Here is an 18492-nt window from a genome sequence, read left to right as displayed (position 1 = left end):
ATCGCAAGACGCAGGCCTTTTAATTGTACCTAGAATTTCTAAACAAACAATTGGCGGCAGGGTCTTTTCTCATAGAGCTCCACTCCTGTGGAATGATCTGCCAATTAAGGTTAGAAATGCAAACTCAGTGCAAACTTTCAAGTGTCTACTAAAAACTCATCTCTACAGCACGGTTTATAATTAGGGGTAGCCTGGCCCGGGGGCGTGAAGGTGACCAGTAGGCTTGATACTGTCCACCCTTGCTGTCTTGCCAGGTGGGCTCTCGTCGCCACTGGGATGCCCTCCCTCCAATGCCCTTCAGGGGAAGAGTCAATGGCTTGTTGTTGACTCTCTATTGCGCACTTGTGCAGTTGGGCTGTACGCTACTAGCAATACTCGGCCCTCATTCAGGGGGGTTGCGGTTGGTGGGTGTCCCTTTGGTTGATGCCTGGCAATGTGGTTGGATTGATTTCCTGCCTGTTGGGCCCTGTCCGGGGCCTCCCCCGGGTAGGGCCACAGTGTCACCGGACCCCCCCGTCTCAGTTTCCAAGGTGTTACGCTGCTATATTATTGTGCTGGGGGACATGAGGGATGTACTACTAACTTTTCTCAGTTTCCTCCAATTTTAAATTTTAGAAGGAGATGAGGTCCTGGTCCACACCTGCGGATTACCTGGTTTGGGGGGACCGTTGCTGTTCCTGTCCTTGTCCACCTGGTCATACTTCTGACCTAGTCTAAAATCAAATATACTCTGGATTTAGCCAAGAGAAATTTATTTATTACTCCAATTGGACTCTTAATATCTCACCCGGCACAGCCAGAAGAGGACTGGTCACCCCTCTGAGCCTGGGTCCTCTCTAGGTTTCTTCCTAAAATTCGACCTTCTTAGGGAGTTTTTCCTAGCCACTGAAATTCAACACTACTGTTGTTTGCTCCTTGGGGTTTAAGGCCGGGTGTCTCTGTAAAGCACTTTGTGACAACTGCTGTTGTAAAAAGCGCTTTATAAATAAATTTTGATTGATTGATTGATTGCTATTGACCTACAAATCCATCCTTGACTTGTTTCAAATGAACTGGGTTGTTTTAGAGACGGCACTTACCCTTTGGCTATTAGGCATCTGAATTTGCACTGATTATTTGCACCATTCTATCAACTGTGGTCTAATGTCCCATTTGTACTTATGATGTTTGTCTTTTAAGTTTTTGTTTTTATGTCTGAGAGTTGTACCAAGACAAATTCCTATCAACGTGTTGACATGGCAATAAATGTAATTGAATTGAATAGAATTTAATTAAATACCAGTCAAAAATGTAATTGGCTAGTTTGTGGAGGCCAATAGGCCAAGAGGTCCTGAATGCTAAATAAACACTGCCTCCCTGTCTGGTTTAAGGGTGTGTCAGAAATATTTGTGCTATTTCCATAACCAGAATAACTGTTGTTTTACGTTTCCTAACAGGCATTCCCGCCAGTCACTGACATCTGTCATTAACGGTCAACAGCTCCTATAATGAACTGCACGCAGCATACCCAGGGAAACAGTTCTGAACAGGTTGAAGTCCAAAAGCATAATACTGCCAGTTTACTATAGGCACAACACATTTCTGTTACACCAGTCTAGAATGGCCTGTAGACCTAAGATGAAGAATAACCTATGAGGGCCTGGGTTTTAACAATGCGGAACCAGAAACAACCAGCTGTTACAGGCACCTTCTGAATACCAAACTCAGCAATGTGTCCTCATCTCTTGTTTCATGGTTGACACACAGATATGTCTGCCCTACTGGAGGAGATTTTACACACTTCCAAAATGGGATACCTGGAAACTTTATGGAAAACCACTTGTTTAAATCATTGGTCTGAAATGGCTAACCGCCAGCTTTCTCATAGACCCACTTGAGAGAATTAGCCTCGACGTTTGGGGCCGACCACCTGAGCAATTATATCTGGTAACTAAAGCCAATTAAAATCTTCTACGTAATTGGACGTGATCCAACACTTTCTCACTAAAGTATCCTAACCACCGGCATGTTTGAATGATTAAATGAATTACATCACTACTAAAGGATCATTAGCTCAAAGCAATTGACTACCAGTTTGTAAAATCATAACTCACCACCGTGGAATGATAGAGCCTATTGAGACTACAACAAGGGTTGTGTAAACAGTTTAATTTAAACGACAATAGCATAAAGTCACAACACGTACACGCACAGCGCTTCGGCCAGAACACTGACCTGGGAGGCATTTAAACTCGCTGACAGTGATAGTTACCTGGTAACATGGTGCTTTTCATTATGATGCTATACTGACAAAGGAGGTACAGTTTCATAACCTTGAAAATGTATATTAAAATCCTGTCATAAAGAGCTTTGCCTGTCTTTCTTCACAAATACATCAATACAGACAATAATAATCACAGTATATTGTCAAATATTTAAATAAGTTACCTTTCATAACTTATCTTGTAGATCTGTTAGTGATATTGTAGCAACATTAGCTAGGCTATATGAGCCATTTTTAAATTCTTCGCAATCTATGAACACGCATTCGTTTTGACTGCTTGTCCAACAGCTTAGAGGAAGACACTTTGCTGCCAGTAGCCAACCGTGCAGTGGATAAGGACTTGAGGTATCGATTTTTTAAACTATCTGACTATTGTTTAATTTGGGGCTAACGTTATCCTTGACATTCAGACAGAGGCCAGGCTTTCTTCGATAGTTTTGAAGAAGAGGGACGTTGCACAAATTCACACCAGGCTGTGTCCGGCTTGCTTTATAATCGAGGATGCATACGGGACCAAGCGTCGCCTGGACTTCAATTCAGTTTTACAAGTGTAAAGCACTCAGGCGGTCATAAACGATCCTCTGCCAGGGTTTATAGGCTGCGTCTAACTGAGGGCCCAGTGGCACAGGGTTTTCACCTTAAAAGTAATACAGTCCCAAATGGGATTCAAACACACTGCAATGATACAATCACGATGGAGTGGCTTACTTTGGTGATAAAATGTGCCTTATTCACCTCAGGGACCGTGGACTAGCAGCACTGGAACACGATGTCACCTCAGGGTTACGTGCTATGTTACGTGCTAGTACAGGGCTTTTTTTTTCTTCTTTCAATTTTATAATTTCAGTTCTTTACTCAAAAGGTTTGGACGTGAAATCTAGTTGCCATAGCAGTATATTTGAGGCTACTTTCTTGCTGTATAATGAGTCACCGTCCAATCAGTGTTGAGGCTCGTACTTTAGCCGACTAGATGTTTGTGTCCACTTCATAACTCACCCAGGTGCTGCTGTCAGCAGTCACATCGTTAATGAAGCCGAGTGAACCAGTTCCATTGGCAGCCATACATGCCCAAGACATAACACTCCTCTCAGAATATTTCACAAATTTGGCACATGTTCCTACCTCTCGTGAGTCCGCAAGATCTTTTTCCAGAATTCGCCCAGCTCTTTTAGGCACTGTGACCTGTCCGTGTCCAATATTATAAGCAAACTAGCAGTTTGCACTGTCCAGTGTAGCCTCAGTAGTTGTGCTGGCGAAGTTGTCCGCACATGGCAGTGGTTGACACATCCATGCCTACCTCCTGGAGAGTGTTCCTGATCTGTCAAACCGTTGTTTTCTTTCTTAATTATGGAGAGCTCTCTTCAGTCATTCATTGTGGAGCTCCTCCTTGGTCTATCAGGCTGCTTGCGATGGCTGAGCTTACCAGTACTTCACTTACATGTTCCTAACTATTGTTTGTGGTAAGACTCAGCTTTTGGCTATGTTTCAGATTAATGTTTTATGAATTCCCCTTAACATAGCATCCTTGACCTTCATTGAGACCTCAGCGGTCCTCATGTTGAAAGACACCAATAGCAGACTCCAAAGGCAAATGCAACGATTAGAATCAAGACTACGCATTCACGGCTCTCCTTAGACTGCACAAATTATGTGATGGAACAGTTCAGTAATACCTTTCAAGACGATTTTCACAGTGCATCTTTTGTTCTGAAATAGAGGGACCATGTAAAAAGTTAGGTCATTTTTAGATGTTGAAATGTATTGTATGTACACAAATCCCCTAAAATAAAAGCTGACAACCTATAACTTGAGCCCTATGAATATTGTTTGATTTCAAATGTTAACATAAAATAGAGCCAAAAGAAAAGATAATGTTGCACTGTCCCAATACTTATTGAGAGCACTGTATATAATCCTCTTTCTTCTGGAGTACATGGATGTATAAAAACCTGCAATCCTTTAGAATTTTGTGTAACTTCATTAATCCCACCAATACAGCATCATTTCAAAATATACTGGTGCACATCCCCTTAGATCATTGAATTCAAGATAAACCAAGATATTTGACGGCTTTGCTTTTTGGTGGTAAAGTCCAGTTTTAAGTACCTGATTGGTTGATTTGTTATTTTGTCACCAAATATCATCTGCCCCAAAACTGTGGCTAATTCGACCAGGTTGGCCAATCAGAAAAGCTATCAGCTAACCAGTCCAGGCCAATGGCTTACACCACTGGGTTCAGTAGACGTACAAAAGCACTCTCTTAGGAAAAATATGTCTACAGGTTTTTTAATTGGTGTGTTAATTTGGTTTGTTAACAAAGGATGACGTCTTATTGATCGAGGCCTTATCTAAATATCACCCGTTTCCAATTTGACTTAAAACGAGTGGGGAGATTTACCTCCAGGTCCACATAATGTCTCCATGAAGTCCACAGAAGATCTAAGCCAGGAAGAAATGGATCACGGAAGGACAGAGGAAGGTAAATTCAAACAAACGTCTGTTGTTGTAGAAGACCAGTGTTCTTTTAGGGCCGTCCACTGAGCTGGAGGAACGGAAGGTTATATGGAAATCTAGCTTGGCTACAGAGGTCAACCAGTGAACCTTTTCTCCTTTCCTTATACCTCACTCCACGGTCCTCTCCCCCTCCCTCAACCTCAGTCTCACCCACTCCCCATGTCCGCATTTACCCAACCCAACGCAGACAGATTGGGAAAGGTTTGTTTTGCGGTGGATGTATGTTTGTTTATGAACCACAACAGAGCCCTCCAGTCCTCCGCGCACCCCCGCCCAACCAGCGTCCCCACCCTTTCTCTCTCTATCTGCCTCGGCGCAGAGCACACACCTTAACACACATCAAACCGCCCAGATTCCAATAAACCTTTTCTGTCCCAGAGCTAGCATCCCACAAAACCTTTTCATTTCACACAGACACAGACAGACAGAGAGAGAGAGAGAGAGAGATAGAGAGGGGGGGGGGAATAAAAAGGGATGGTGTGAGGCATTGCAGAGGAGAGGGAGAGAAAGGGAATGGGGGTTTAGACAGCATTGTAATGATGGAGCGCAACTCGATACTCTTGCATGCTGAATATTCCCCTGGAGGGCTTTTTCCATTACCCGAGCACAGCAGAATGGTGGAGTCGTTTAGTTGAGCCGAGCTGTCTCTCTCTCTCTCTCTCTCTCTCTCTCGCTTTCCCTTCCTCGCTCCCTCCCTCATTCTTACTCTGTCTCCCTCTCTCCCTGTCACCCCCCCCCCCCTCCTATGGCCCCTCTCCCTCCCCTTCTCCTTCTCTTTCTCCTTGCTCTGTGTTTTTCCATAGGCACATTGTGCAAATGTAACCTTTCGTGAGGCCCCTCCCCTCCAGGAAGTTGGCTGGCCCCTTTGCTGCCAGGAAATATGAAAAACTGGCAGGCTGCCCGTTTAATCTGCAAACACAGAGAGGGAGGGAGGGAGAACGGGTGGAGGAGAAGGAAGTGTTGCAGCCGTGCTCGCCAGCAGGAAGAGGGAGAAAGGAAAAAAACAGATAGAAAAAGAGTAAGGAGAATTTAAGTTGCAAAAAAGAGCCACATCAACTACTGTGGATAATTTATATGTGGATGTTCTCGTGGGCAAACGGCAGGCAACACTCTACAATCACCCGCTGCAGTGGGCACAGGCACACACACCCACACAGAGACACACACACCCACACAGAGACACACACATCCACACAGTGACACACACATCCACACAGAGACATACACACACACAGAGACACACATGCGCACACAGAGACACACACGCGCACACAACAGTATTTCTGCTCTTGCCTCGGACACACCCGTTTCAGCCATTTCTTTTTCCTAGCCTCTATTGTGTCTGCACACACACACACACACACCACAGCACACCAGACACTCATGTTGTTGAAGCTTTGTTGGCTTGCGTGGCAACCATATCCCAGAATCCTTTGTCAGAGCAGGCAATGACCACGTCACACCCTGACTAGAAGACAAACAACTCCTCCTCCCAGTCACTGGAAACACACAGAGGCTCACTGCCTTCCTGGTCATGGGGTGCTGTAGGAACATGATAACTGGTATATATGATCCATAGCAGCTCCTCTGTTGTTCACCATGCCAAGGACACCTTGGAGTGGCTTTCTTTCTGAGAGACAAATGTTTTGAGAGTGAGAATCATGGGGACATCTTTTACTTTTAAAGGGTTTACCTGGGACATCTTCAGACAAACAGTGTGTGTGGGTGTGTGTGTACATTTATTCTTCGTGTGTGTATGTTTGTGTGTGTGTGTGACTCCTGAACTATGAGAAACTCCAGAGGACAGGCCTTGCAGATGGGAGAGTGAGTCACCCTCAAAACACACTGCACCCTTACATACATTAACACCAACACACCTCAAACTACACGCTCACTGGACAGCTACACACACACACACATTATACACAAATGTACACTGAAATCTCGCACACCTAAACACACTGCACACTTCTAAAGGTGGTTTTCCAGTCATTGAGCTAAGCCTTGACTACTTTTTACAGTCTCCACGTTAAATATGGAGGCTCTCAGTATTGAACTCTGCGATTTTAACACACGGAAGCTAGAGACGAGGAAGTCCATTTACCTACAGTGCCCCCTGGTGGATATGTGATGTCAATGCATTATGTTCACTTCACTGGGAGGTGAATAAGCCTGGGGCACCTCCAATGGAAATATGTAACTAATATGTAAATATGTTGTAGAATATTTAAAAAAGCTGTATAATATCATAAATACTTTTCTCATTTGAAATTCAATCATTTGGGATAATTTCATCCATGGAGTTTTAAGTGGATTTTCTATTTAGTTTTGATCAAATTTCACGTCAATGTCTTACTTTTACAAAACGTGGACTACATCATCTCTGGGTTATTACAGGATTTTATTGTCCAATTTTTTTTTAGCTTTTAAATATTTCCCATCCAACATCCATTCTTAAACCATGGCTGTTTCAGACATTTCAAAGTCACTGGTCCATTTTCCAGGTCAGGGCAATTCCTTCTAACTCAAACCGCACCTTTTACTCCCACACATCCCGGAAGATGTATTTCCTGGAAGCTTTTCCTGCAGTTTGACGTCCGCTACAACGCACTTCCTGTTAGTTGCCAAGCAACCGGTGGGAAACTCTGAAGAGTGGCTAAAGAGATGGACCCTTTGGGGAGGAAGTGGAATGGGAGAGATTGGCGGTGGTTGTTTTCTTGGCACACTCTCACAGATTGTTCAGGGCCTTTGGAGCAGGGAAAGCCTTTGAGTGTGTAAACAATAGGCAACGACGTGGAGACCAAACCTGGTCATTCATCACCAAAACCCTGGTTCTCTGTTGAACCCCTGACACTCAGCATGCCAGGCTCACTAACGGATGCGATTACGGCTGGTGGATCTGCCATCATGTTCTATCTAACCGTACTGTAATATCTGAAAGCCTGAGCGTGTGGTGGATCCATACTTCTGCTCCCAGAAGCTTTGTGCCGATTATGACGTGACTATGAGTTATTCCCCTCTGGTTTGGACTGATTCCATAACCACATGTCCACACATCCGCAATTTGCTGTCAACCTCACAAACAAGAAGGAACACACACAAACATGTGTGTGGCTCACCTGCACCCGAACAGATTAACAGCACTAGAGTCTTTCACATCCATCCAGTGGAATTACAGTAGTTCCCCCACAGGTCTTTATGGGCACCTTCTACCTGGGAAAAGGGGACCAGCTAAGGTTTTCAGGCTCCTGGAAGCTGGCTTTCAACGCATTCTACAGTTGCATTTGACAAATAAACCTTGAAACTTGAAGACAGATATGCACTTCCAATTTGAGTCTATAATAGCCCAGTACAGCAGGTGGAGATATGCAAGGATCCTGTTATCTGATGGTTTCAGTCAAGCTAACTTACTAATGTCAGTTCAGCGCTAGCGATTGCAAACAAAACAACTCACCTTTGATAGCTTGTTATCATGGCAGAAAGCTAAACTTAATCCTGCCGTAAAAGCTCAAACCCAGTTGATCTTTCTGCTATTCCATGCATACTATACAGGTACATCTTTCTCAACCATGTTGCAGGAGAAGATCACAGGTCGTCCCCCTCAAGCCTTCTTCCCCAGACGAAGAGGCAAGGGGAGTTAAATTGGGGAAAGTTCCAAATTACTTCTAATGTCAATTTATTCTCTGTCATTAAGAAGCATCGGCCCCCAAGGTGGTGGTTCAGAGTTGGAGTTTGAAAAGTATTACCCTTCAGAAAGGTTTGCAGAGAGACACAATTGTATCTCCTTAAGATAACGCTAGTGAAAAAACCTCTGGACTTGATCTGGAGAACTAGCTGAACAAACCACATGCGTTTAGCGGGCCGGCATCTTGTGGTTCATAACACCCAAAACTAAAAGTAGTCCTGAAGATCACAGCTAACTGGTTGCATCAGGTGTGTTAGTGCAGAGCCGATATAAAAAACGGCATATGACGCAGCCCTTTAGGACCGATATGGTCAAATCAAGCCCCATTTGTAAACAACTATCCAAATGACCAGGCCTGATTACCTCCAACATGTGACGTGTCCGAGGGGATTGATGAGTGTCTTTCCCCAGTGGGGGGGGTGACCGGGTGCTGGGTGAGGGTCGGTCTGAACCAGGGGGTCGAGGGTGAGGCTTGGGTGGGTGGGTGGGGGGGGGGGTCCCTCTGTAGTAGTGTAAACACAACCCCCACTTCCACACACACACCACCCCCCACACTGTGTGAATGGCATCCCTTCTTATCTCAGACAGTCTCTGTGAAGGGGGGACTCCCACCCCCAACAAGCTGCTCTCGCAAACACATAAAAAGGGGGGGGGGGGGCTTAAGGTGGGGGGCTTGGAGGGGGAGGGGATGGAAGGCTAGAGGGAGGGGTGGGGGGTCTGGATACTATTTAAATTCCTGCTTTGTTCCCTAACCCCCTTCCCTACCCCCTTTTCAATACCCCCTAACTACTTGCCTACACCCTCCCCCCACAACGCCCTCGTTCATACTCATCCCCCCCTTTTCCCTCCTCTTTTCTCTTGTAGTCGCCCTCCTCCTCTCCCTCTGCAGAAAAAAAAAGAAAATACCAACAGGCGGAGCAGTGGAGGCTGGAGAGCGATGGGAGGGAGGAGGTAGGGGGTGAGCAGCCAGGGTAAGGCAGAGCAGTGGTGGCTGGAGAGCGGGGGAAGGAGAAAGAAAGGGCGGGGTGGGGGAGGAGGAGAGGAGAGGGGCGTTAGGGCTGAGGCTACAACTTCCTGTCTAGCTGTAGAATAGGCCGTTTGTTCGGTTGGAGTTCCTCTACAATAGTCAGTTGTAGAAGAAGAAAAAAAAGAAGCCCCTGACCGCTGATTCAGGGTCAGAAATGTCTTATTCTGTCTTAAAAGTTAGGGTTTTGGATATTTGAAACTAGGTCTGTGTTTGAAGCCGTGTGAATCCGCTGGGCAATACCAAAAACAACGTTGCCATATTTCAAACGGTTGTATTTTTGTAGTAGTTATTAGCAGATACATTCTCCCTCTCAATGGAAACATTTTCAAGCACAAAATGTCAATTTGCCGTATTACCTTGGCGAGTGAATGCAACACCTATCAGAGGGGTGTATTACCAGTGGATCTTGGGTAATGGAGTCAAAAGGGAGTCTTTGTGCTCCTGTGACACACTGTAAATGAGGGAGATGTAATAAACACAGGTTTGACCTGTACGTGCTGTTCACACAGTGATTAGCAGCTGGCTAGAAGCTGATAGAGGCTTCTCTGAAGGACTCCCTCACCCATGTGCTGAGACTCATGTGACTGGGGATAGGAATGTCTCAGAGCTGTGGAAGGCCTCATAAACCAGACACACACACATAAAGGCACAGACAGACACACAGAGACACATAAAGACACAGACACACAGACAGAGAAAGAGACACAGAGAGAGGGAGATATTGAAAGAGAGGGAGATATTGATTCAGAGAGGGAGATGTTGAGAGAGAGAGGGGGGGGTGATATTGAGAGAGAGAGGGGGGGAGATATTGAGAGGGGGAGATATTGAGAGAGAAAGAGAGAGAGGGGGAGAGAAAGAGAGAGAAAGAGAGAGAGGGGGAGATATTGAGAGAGAAAGAGAGAGAGGGGGAGATATTGAGAGAGAAAGAGAGAGGGGGGGAGAAATTGAGAGAGAGGGGGAGATATTGAGAGAGAGGGGGGAGATATTGAGAGAGAAAGAGAGAGAGGGGGAGATATTGAGAGAGAAAGAGAGAGAGGGGGAGATATTGGGGCGATATCAAGAGAGAGGGAGAGAGGTAGGGAGATATTGAGAGAGAGGGAGATGTTGAGAGAGAGGCGGAGATATTGAGAGAGAAAGAGAGAGAGGGGGAGATATTGAGAGAGAAGGAGAGAGAGGGGGATATATTGGGGGGGAGATATCGAGAGAGAGGGAGAGAGGGAGAGAGGGAGAGAGGGAGATATTGAGAGAGAGGAGGAGATATTGAGAGAGAGAGAGAGAGAGAGGGAGATGTTGAGAGAGAGGGGGAGATATTGAGAGAGAGAGGGAGATGTTGAGAGAGGGGGGGAGATATTGAGAGAGAGGGGGAGATATTGAGAGAGAAAGAGAGAGAGGGGGAGATATTGAGAGAGAGGGAGGGATATATTGAGAGAGAGGGGGAGATATTGAGAGAGAAAGAGAGAGAGGGGGAGATATTGAGAGAGAAGGAGAGAGAGGGGGATATATTGGGGGGGAGATATCGAGAGAGAGGGAGAGAGGGAGATATTGAGAGAGAGGAGGAGATATTGAGAGAGAGAGAGGGAGATATTGAGAGAGAGAGGGAGATGTTGAGAGAGGGGGGGAGATATTGAGAGAGAGGGGGAGATATTGAGAGAGAGAGGGAGATGTTGAGAGAGAGGGGGAGATATTGAGAGAGAGGGAGGGATATATTGAGAGAGAGGGGGAGATATTGAGAGAGAAAGAGAGAGAGGGGGAGATATTGAGAGAGAAGGAGAGAGAGGGGGATATATTGGGGGGGAGATATCGAGAGAGAGGGAGAGAGGGAGATATTGAGAGAGAGGAGGAGATATTGAGAGAGAGAGAGGGAGATATTGAGAGAGAGAGGGAGATATTGAGAGAGAGAGGGAGATGTTGAGAGAGGGGGGGAGATATTGAGAGAGAGGGGGAGATATTGAGAGAGAGAGGGAGATGTTGAGAGAGAGGGGGAGATATTGAGAGTGAGGGGGAGATATTGAGAGAGAGAGGGAGATATTGAGAGAGAAAGAGAGAGAGGGGGAGATATTGAGAGAGAGAGGGAGATATTGAGAGAGAAAGAGAGAGAGGGGGAGATATTGAGAGAGAGAGGGAGATATTGAGAGATAGGGAGGGAGATATTGAGAGAGGGGGGAGATATTGAGAGAGAGAGGGAGATGTTGAGAGAGAGGGGGAGATATTGAGAGAGAAAGAGAGAGAGGGGGAGATATTGAGAGATAGGGAGGGAGATATTGAGAGAGAGGGGGGAGATATTGAGAGAGAAGGAGGGAGATATTGAGAGAGAGGGGGGAGATAGTAAGAGCTGCTGTTCCATAGCCGCAGTGAGTCACGGGTAGCTCACAATTAAGAGCCGAGATTAGTTTCTGCCCAGTATGACGCACCCACACACACACACACACACAGCCACACACATACACACACGCACGCACACGTACACACACACACACCAAGTCATAAACTGCCATTTACACACATGAATCAATGGGAATACATTGGAACCCCACACAATTATATTTACAGATATGTATACAAATGAGTCACACACAGACACACACACATAGACACACCGGCCCGAAGAGAGAGGGACAAACACACAGACATACACACACACACGCCAGCCCGAAGAGAGAGAGAGGGACACACACACACACACAAGGTTCCCCAATCTATTAACATGGCCACTAACAACTAGCAACAACTATATTTTAACTGTTCATTCAATATTATGAGTTCTGGTAATTCTCATTTTGAGTCCTCATACATAGGGCGGAAACATATTCTGAGGTATTGAGAAAATGAACTTTCACTTTGCTATAGGATAAACATTTGCTTAATGACGCCTACTAAGGTAACATTTTGTTAGAGGCAATCAGCTCAGATGGTAATAAGGGGTACATTATATTTGGATGATGAACTGGTTATGCACGACTTCCATTTTAGTCATGAACTCTTAACAGACATAAACACAGAGAAAAAAACATGCACAATTTACCAAGTGTGTCTTCATTGTTGTTTATCATACACATACCCAGTTATACCGTGAGGTATAGTTGTGTCATCTCGTCAAATGTGTCTGTGTATTGTACTGATTACTTTAATTGATAAAGTTGACTGAACCAACTTTATACCATTTCCTTTCTTGGAGCTGACAGTCATTGACCCTAGCTGCTGATCCAAGATCAGATTACTACTTATCCTCCAAATGGTTACTGTTAGTATGTATCCTGAAGTCTTCTGATTCTAGATCTGACATCGACCTTAAGCATTTCTCTTCCATCAACATGTCAGCATAGAGATGGATAGTGGGCTCAATTTGAATGGGATGGTTTCCTATCATTCTTCCACCATTTCAAAGTAATCAACTGGGTGGGTTCAAGGCATAAGAGGACCATCAGATGTCTGACCAAGTCCACACACTCAAGTCAAGTTGGCCAAAGTGCAGGTGGAAAGGTTTTCCACCTATGGTACAGTTTATCTGTCAGTGGGCCTTAACCTGTTGCACAGTGCCACCTGGTGGATCCTTATGTAATGACAGGCAATTAGCTGTCCAGGTGGCAGATAAATGGTCAATTCAGTGATTAAGCTGCCACATATAGCCAGGAGAGAAAATGATAATTTCAATTATTTTGGTAACATTTACTTGTAATAATTACAGGTTAACTAAGATCTTTTCAGTACATTCTCACATCTAACAAAGGATTTATCAGTCAGGGAATATGCCTGCATTTATATCACCTTAAAATCACATTCTTATTACAGTTTTGTCATGGGACAGTGTCAAAATACACACCACATAAGACACGTTCACATGCTGGTTGGAACTAGGAAACACTGAAATGTAAAATTTGCTAATTAGTTGATTACAGCAAGATATTACCTACAACCTGTTAGCAAGACGAACAATTTCCAAGCTGCCTACGTCCAATCAGCAGAGGAACAACGCAACAGACTTCAACATGAGCTGCTTAGTTACGTTCGTTTCTTGCTTCGTTGCTACCGTGTGTCTGTTCATCCACAAGTAACAATGTGTCATTAAAGACCAGTCAAGGACGCCCCTGTAAGAGATTTATATTTAGATGCGTGCCTCAAATACTACAAAACCAAAACACAAGCCCTTAACAGCCACAACATGTAGCCAGCCTACCAACCTTTCTCCTACGCTATACATTCTACACCGTGCCGGCTATAAAATGATGAGCATGTCCATGATTGCACGTAGCTTCTCTCTTCCCCTCCCCGTGCCAATTACCGGCACATTTATCCCTCTGCCTCCCTGTGCCTAAGAGCCCCACAGACCCACCAGCCTCTTTGAGTTATAGCAGCTGTTTGTGGGTGGCTGTAGAATTGATGCAGCTGAAAGGAGGAATGGAAGGAGCGAGAGGATGAGAGCGGCAGAGTGACAGGTGGAATAAGAGGGAGAGAGAGAGAGAGAGAGGGGGGGGGGGGGGGGGGGTGGGGGGGGGGGGGGGAGGGAGAGGTAGAAGGAGCTGCTGTAGCACAGAGGGCAGAAAGGGAATTAAGAGGAAGAGTGACAGGTGGAATGAGAGACAGGGATAGAAAGGGAGAGAGGGAGAGAGGGAGAGAGAGAGGGGAGGAACAGGGAAAGGGTGTGGGGGAAACAAAGAGCAAGGAGGGTGAAAACAGAAAGAGTGATGCCTGGGTGAGGGGAGGGGGCAGATTCAGGAGGGAGGAGGGAGGGCGAGTGTAAGAGAGATGGGGGAGGGGGGGGAGAAGGGCAGAGATGGAGGGGGGAGGACAAATAAAAAGAGTAGGAATCAGCAGAAGGTAGTTGGCAGTCCCTGAGCGGGGGGGGGGGGGGGGCGGGGGGAGATCAATAACTAATTTCAGTGCTGAGCTGCAGTCGGACTGTTTTCCAATAAGCCCTGGACATAACGAGTTAGCTTGAATAGCTGTAGTCCTCTTCTCCTTCTTCCATACCTCCATCTCTTACTCCCTTCTGTCTCCCAGGACCAGGGCTGGCTAGCTACCTCTGGCTGGATCGATACGTCCACAGGCCCGGCTCAGAAATGAGAGGCAAGGGCCTCGCCTACGCTCTCTGGCTCCTCGGAGGTGGGCGTTCGTCAGGTAGCACAACTCTTTGCCGCGGAGATGCTGCCTTAACAGTAAATGGAGGTCCTATTACATGTGATTATTGGTGTGTGTGTGTGTGTGTGAGTGAGAGAAAAATAAAGTTTCTGTGAAATGGATTAATACAACGTTTCTTTGAAAGTCCTCCTCTCGTCTACATGGACCCATCGCATCCCCTCACAAACCTATGTCAACATGCCTGTCAGCCAGCCAGCCAATAAACCAGCCAGCCAGTCAAAAGAACAGCCAGCCAGTCAATAGACCAGCAGGCCAGTCAGTCAATAAACCAAGCAGCCAATCAATAAACCAGGTAGCAAGTAAATAAACCAGCCAACAAACCAGCCAGCCAGTCAAAAAAACCAGCCAGCCGGTCAATAAACCACCCAGTCAGTCAATAAACCAGGCAGCCAGTCACAATTCCAAGCCTTGTGAAACAAGAGGGCAGGGCCCGTTGCCAGACCTAACTATGCTACACACACACACTCAGTAAGGCCCATGTATCCAGAGACAGTGAGGGGAGTGGGGGTGTCAGCTGGGCTGGCTGGCATCAGGAGACGGGAGCCAAGGTTGTTTGTCCACCGGCAAGATGCCAACATGAAACCCCCACCCCTTTCCTCTGCACACACACACAAACACACACACACTGTTGAGGCATGTTATGACATCTATTATCAATGGACCTTGCTGAGCTGCCGGCTGTATCAAAAGGATGAAAACTTCTGAGCCAACAACAGTCTGTGGTGGAAAGCCACGGTAAACTATTTCTGTCGATCAGTGATTTGGCTTTGAGACCATGGTCAGCAAAGTTGACCTAGATTAAGGTATACTTGGGGATGTCCAGCTTTCAATGGTGGCTGAGGAACTAGCAATATTGTTCTAGTGATGGGCTAGAACAAAAATGTGCACCCGCTCCCGCCCCCCCCCCCCCCCCAGGAATGGATTAGTAAGCATATATTTTTTAAGGCTGTGGACCAAACTTTCAGCAGTCAACAAGTAGGGGGTGCTAGCCAGGGCCCACGCAAGGCTACAACCCCCAGGGCTAGTTGTCCGTGGTGGCGTAGGCTAGGCTAACATCTCCGGCTGCACGGCTCCGGGGAGGAGAACGTTTGGAGGGGGCCGGAGGGGGGATGGGAATAGAGGGAACAGAGAAGGGGGGCAGGGGAGCAGTTAGACACAGCCGATGCCAGAAAACCTTGGGGCTCCTTGTCTAGTCTGGTACCAGGCTGGCACTCACCCACCAAGCTCTCTGTATTTACCACAACAAAATGGCCCCGTGGAGACAGACAGAGAGAGGCGGACTAAGGACGCTCGTTGCTCATCAGTTACGGCCATTTGCTTCTACAGGATATCATGCCGTGAAACAGGTCACTGGCACAAACCACCCATCTGGTTTCTGAGGAGAAATGACGATTGTCAACTGCAAGTAACTGGGGAATGGGCCCGGCTTCAAACTGGGGGCCCGAGAGGAAAGTTGTGCTGAAGTGTAAACAAAAAGATGTAGGTCTCCAACCGTGTGTTACCAGGTCTGGGATCCATTACATTACAGTGCAGTCATTTCAAGGAGTATGCTGGAAGTCCCATTAATTCCCATTAAAACACTGAAATTCCCATTCCTTAATTCCTTAAAAGCTTTCATTGAGTAAAGATTTGACAGACTGATGTTGATTTTTCTGACCCTGTGTTAGTGCTTATAAAGGATAACCCCTACCCTAATTTTCACCTTCCAAGGTTTGTGAGAGTTCAAGTTCTCAACCGACAGTCTTTAAAAACGACCAGACCAGGCCAGCAAAAAAATCCAGCTGTCGTATTTAATGGATTGTACAGTTAAGTAATTAACATGCACTTAGTACTCATTCCCATGTTAGTCTTTGTAGCATTGTCTGCTAGGTTGGTAATATCCGAGTTGGGACTTGGCTACTCCCAACTAATCAATGACAGACCTCAATCGGATAGCTCTACACCCCAAGAGATGATAACGTGTGGCCTGGGAGTTTTTCCTAGCCACTGTGCTTCAATTTCTTGTTGCATGCACTTTTGGGTTTTACGCTGGGGGTAGGAGCACTTTGTGATAAATGCTAATGTAAGAAAAGGACTTTGCAAAATACATTTAATTGATTGATTGCCTGGCGTGGTCCAGTCGTCGAAGCCGCTGCCTCCAATGCAGATGTACTGCTGCAGTCTGGGTTAGATTCTGGCCACGTCTCACCATGTCTCTAGCAAAATAAAAGTATAAAAATCCCCCCAAATATATCTACAAAATACATTTAGCTAATGTTGCGCTAACGCCACAAAGAGACAGATAAAGCCGCAGATAAGAGGATAGACTGGGCAGCGTGCGAGGACAGTCAGTTAACAGCTGCTCTCACTCCTGCCGTTACAGCACTGTTACCTAGCCGTAGAAGAAAAAGAGGCTATCGTCTGGGTAAGAAAGAAAAATCGAGCTTTTGTTCTTTTTCTTTTCTCAATCTTTTTCTCTTTTGGAGCAGAGGTTGTTTTTTCAACCTCCAGAGTTGTGGTGCGGTAGTGGTCTGATTCGTTGGCTAGCTCTCTCCCTTCCCTCGCCCAGCCTGCCTGCAGTCTTACAGTACGTTATGCTGGTGTGACGGTGTAGCGCAGAGGGATGCTAAGGCGGGGAGTTTGCCTCTCTGCAATATTAATGAGAAAATGGGCCATACATTTTTAACCATGCATCAGCCACTACTGGAGCCCATCCTTCCTCCTCCTCTCTGTCTTTGCTGATTCTTTCTTTTACACTCCCTCTCGTTCTTTCCTTTACTCCCGTTCTTTCCTTCTTTGCTTTTAACACTCTCTCAGCTTGATTAAGCACGCCTGATAAATAACAAAAGTTTGAAACGTCTTGATTGGTATTTCTTTTGCTGTATATGTGGTTATTTCTCCCACCCTCGTAACTACTTGTCGTTGGTGCTCCTCTGCACGTAGAGATCCAGATGCTGTGAAATATGACTTCCACATGCAAAGAGCCCCATAAACATCGAATCCCCTTTTAACCTTTCTCTGTCTTTTAACTGTTCTCTTCTCTCTTTCCTTATCGGTTCTCTCTTCTCTCTCTTGCCCCCCACCCCACACACTCCCACCACCCCACACACTCCCACCACCCCACACACTCCCACCACCCCACACACTCCCACCACCCCACACACTCCCACCACCCCAAACTCCCAGCTCCAGGCATGGCTCCCGTACTACTCAATCAATCTCTTCATTATTTATCCCCAACAATTTCTGCTCTTCATCCACCATCTACCACTGTTTTTATCTTCTTCATCCACCATCTACCCAGGTTGTTACTGTCTTCATCCACCATCTACCCAGGGAGTTACTGTCTTCATCCACCATCTACCCAGGGAGTTACTGTCTTCATCCACCATCTACCCAGGGAGTTACTGTCTTCATCCACCATCTACCCAGGGAGTTACTGTCTTCATCCACCATCTACCCAGGTTGTTACTGTCTTCATCCACCATCTTCCCAGGGAGTTACTGTCTTCATCCACCATCTACCCAGGTTGTTACTGTCTTCATCCACCATCTACCCAGGTTGTTACTGTCTTCATCCACCATCTACCCAGGTTGTTACTGTCTTTATCCACCCTCTACTCCTAAATGTATCATTTTCATCCACCATTTACCCTTTTTTTCTCCTCTTTACCCACCATCTACCCATGCTTTCTCAACTTTATTCATCCTCTACACTTGTATATATTGCCATCCACCATCTACTCCTGGATTTATCATCTTCATCCGACATCTACTCCTGGATTTATTGTCTACATTCCCATCACTACTGTATCCATCTTCATCATCCACTTGTGTATTATTCGTCCTCATCCAGAGGAAGTTCATTCTGAGGTTTGGCTCTTACTCA

Source organism: Esox lucius, chromosome 14 (assembly GCF_011004845.1).
Source record: "Esox lucius isolate fEsoLuc1 chromosome 14, fEsoLuc1.pri, whole genome shotgun sequence".
In the NCBI taxonomy this organism is placed as follows: Eukaryota; Metazoa; Chordata; class Actinopteri; order Esociformes; family Esocidae; genus Esox; species Esox lucius.
Note: the sequence above shows the minus strand (reverse complement) of the source record.